Genomic DNA, 3,628 nt, shown 5'->3' on the forward strand with positions numbered 1-3,628 from the left:
AGTTGAAAAAAATTCTGGAATGGATATAGTCAAAACAAGAATTAGTAAATTGGAAGATATCTCTTGAGTAATTCACAAAAAATGTAGCACAGAAAGATTATAATATATTATGAACGAGAATTTAAGAACTATGTATGATATATTGTGAAGCTTCAACATATACATACTAGGATGTACCAGAAAAAGAGATTAGAGCTAATGGTAAAAGAAGCCATATTTGAAAAGAAAATTTTGAAAATTTCCATAATTTAAGAAAGATGTGAGTCCTAACATCAAAGTGTCTAGAAAAATGAACAACCACTATGCTCTCTTCCCTGTAAGGAGAATAATAAAAACCATATGGCCACTCTCTAGGAAAGCCTTTGAGGACAAATAATTTGTCAGAGATGATAGAATCTAATCCTATAGATTCTGCCATATATTTTGATAGAATAATTCATCTTTAAAAGCAAATTGATGAATGTAATTGAAACAATAATACAGCCAATATGATATTCATCCTCAATAGAGAAGGCATAAATTCACTGGAACAGATGTCTACTGCTACCAGGGTACAGAAAAAACCCTTATATTTAGTGACCATGAGATTTAAGGAAGTAAGTCAAAGAGTGTCATAACCCTAGCATATGTCCAGGTTACTCTGCCACTCTGTCTGTGAGTTCATAAGTGCAAATGTGAAAACACACACACACACACACACACACACACACTGCAATCTGGTGTGATATAGTAATGTAGGGGAAGGACAATGAATCACCATTATGTTTTATATAGAAATAAGAGAGATAACTGTATATTAATTTGTGAACATAGTTCCGTTGTTTCCTGTTAACCTAATAAAAAATTTAAACATCTGTGGAAAATTAAGCCTTATATAAGAAAATATATACCTTCTCAAAACCATGGTTTTTAAAATAATGCTATGGTTGATTGTAGTTATTTTTTTAACATGTTTATTGGAATATAATTGCTTTACAATGGTGTGTTAGTTTCTGCTTTATAACAAAGTGAATCGGCTATACATATACATATGTTCCCATATCTCCTCCCTCTTGCGTCTCCCTGCCACCCTCCCTATCCCACCCCTCTAGGTGGTCACAAAGCACTGAGCTGATCTCCCTGTGCTATGCGGCTGCTTCCCACTAGCTATCTATTTTACATTTGGTAGTGTATATATGTCCATGCCACTCTCTCACTTCATGCCAGCTTACCCTTTTCCCTCCCTGTGTCCTCGAGTCCATTCTCTACGTCTGCATCTTTATTCCTGTCCTGCCCCTAGGTTCTTCAGAATCTTTTTTTTTTTTTTTTAGATCCCATATATAGGTGTTAGCATATGGTATTTGTTTTTCTCTTTCTGACTTACTTTACTCTGTATGACAGACTCTAGGTCCAGTAGTTTTTAAAAGATGTCTTCACCTCAGTAACCAATCAATAAGTAAATATGAATGTTAAAGACTGAAGACAGTAGTTTAAGATTAAATGTGAGTAAAACTTAGCAGCAGACCTTTCTATCTTTTGTTTATCACAACTTAGGTACTTCCATTAGAGGGAACCCCATTCTTTTGTAGCCCCTCCCCAAAGCAGGGTAACTTCCTGAGTTGTTGTTAGAGTTTATAGCTGAGGAGTATAATGAAGTTCTCTTTAATTTTTGGTCTCTGGATTGGTTTGAAGGGAATAAGTAAGGCATAAACATTTTTTTACAGTCTTTATAGCAAAGGGAGAAATTTTCAAAAGGCTTATCTCTTGGCAAAGCCTTTAAAAAATCCTCAGTCACACTTTAACTTTACTTACATATTAAAAGAAAAACTCAAACAATTTACATCTCCTGTTTTGACCATTCATATCGAGATCATAACAAAAGACCTTATTAAAAACACTGGGTGATTCTGATGAGAACATAAGTTTAGAAACCTCAAAATGTTCATGCAAATAAACATTTAAACCTTTTCTCTTAAAAAAAAAGAAGGTTTTCACCCTCCTGCAGCACTAATAAACAGCTAGGAACTGTGTATGTAGGCAAAAGAAAGAATGAATGTAACAGGTGACAAACATAATGAACTTGTTCTCTTAGAAAGGGATTTGTCAGTCACATTTTGTAATTGTTGAAAGAAGCTTGTACCAAATCATAAGAAGAGCTCAAAAATAATTATCCTTCTTATATACAGTATAAAAGTCAAAACTATTACTTAGTTCTGCAACAGTTAAGTTTTCCATAAATCTTTAGAAAAGAAGAGCTAAGTAGTACTTCAAAATTGCCCTGTAAGCGAAAACATATTCTTTTTTTCTTAAAAGGTTTCCTCCTTTTCTTGTAAAGTTTTACAGCTTCACAATTACTCCAATATATTTTTTCCGTTTATTAATTTACTTTAGCAAACAGAAGCTTTAAGTCTCAAAATATAAGGAGCTTACTTTAGTAAATTTCATTTTTAAAATTATTATTCAAAATTTGTATTACAGAGGTGCTCTTTAAAAAGTTTGAGCATGAAACACAGTAACCATGCAGACCTCTGTATTCTATCAAATCAGCAGTATGGGAGACATATTTTTCACCTTTCATTTGGTAACATCTAATGCAGTCACCTTGTTAATAAAGCTGCTTTCTAAACAAAGTCAACAATAGCAATAATATTTTGGCACTTACTAAATTCACAATACTGAATTTGCAGTTTTTGCAGAAGAATCTCTTCTATAACATTCTAGGAATACTCCTTGTAGACTCTGATTTTTTTTTTAAGAAGAAGCACATTTAAAACAGGATTTTAAGTATGGCTAAACTAAGAATTAAGCACAATTTATTCTCTGAGGTATTTTTTTTCCCAGAAAAAGCAAGCTTACTAACTTCCAAGATATTTGCACTGAAATAAAAACTACTCAGTATTGTTTCAAGATATTTAAAATTAAAAAACAAAAAACAGAAAACTGTGTGCAAAGTTTCTGCAGTGAAATGTGAGCAAACAAGCCAAAAAGAAACAAAAGAAGTTTGCATGCTGCTTCTCAAAAGAAGCTTTAACAATCCTTTGCCAGGAATAACACACATGAACTATAAGAAGGCAACTGTTGGAATCAAAACACACTTACTTTTTAATATGTAAAGATGCACTTTTTCCCCTATTTTAGATTAAAAATAGAGGACACCCCAGTGAGTCTTGGTGGCAGTCAGATAACACACAGGCCCTGACCCTTTAACTCGCTGGAATTCTCACACAAAGCTCTTTTCATAGACACTGTGCTATATATTCCTGAGATAAGGCGGCAAAACATGAAGTCGTGGAGAAGTGACACAAAGTTGGACTAAATGAAATGTTTACATATATTCTGTCACACTGTTGTTCCTTTATTATCTATTCCACACATGATTTGCCTAAAACAATGTTTATTCAGGTTGAAGAGAAGCATGATTTAAACAAAAGGACAACTTTAAGAAAAAGGACACGCAAGACAATACAAATATTGTATTTCTGTTAGCATTGCCAAGTTTAATGTGAGATCAAGCAGAAACAAAACCAAATCGCCTAAGAACTTTTAAGAAATGCTCTTGCTATAATTTCCCTCAAAGCACAAAAGATTTCTTTACTTGTTTTACAACATAGAAAGTACACTTTAAATAATATCTTAAATCTGCACTCAC

The 3,628-nt window shown here is 33.0% G+C and overlaps 1 protein-coding gene across 11 annotated transcripts in view; it reads right to left on the reverse strand.

Annotated features, from left to right (window-relative positions):
* Window positions 1-3,628, reverse strand: part of LOC309628712 (uncharacterized protein) — a 454,132-nt gene that overhangs the window by 421,422 nt on the left and 29,082 nt on the right. The window lies entirely within an intron of this gene.

Source organism: Balaenoptera borealis (genome assembly GCF_965194805.1).
Source record: "Balaenoptera borealis genome assembly, chromosome: 5".
Lineage (NCBI taxonomy): Eukaryota > Metazoa > Chordata > Mammalia > Artiodactyla > Balaenopteridae > Balaenoptera > Balaenoptera borealis.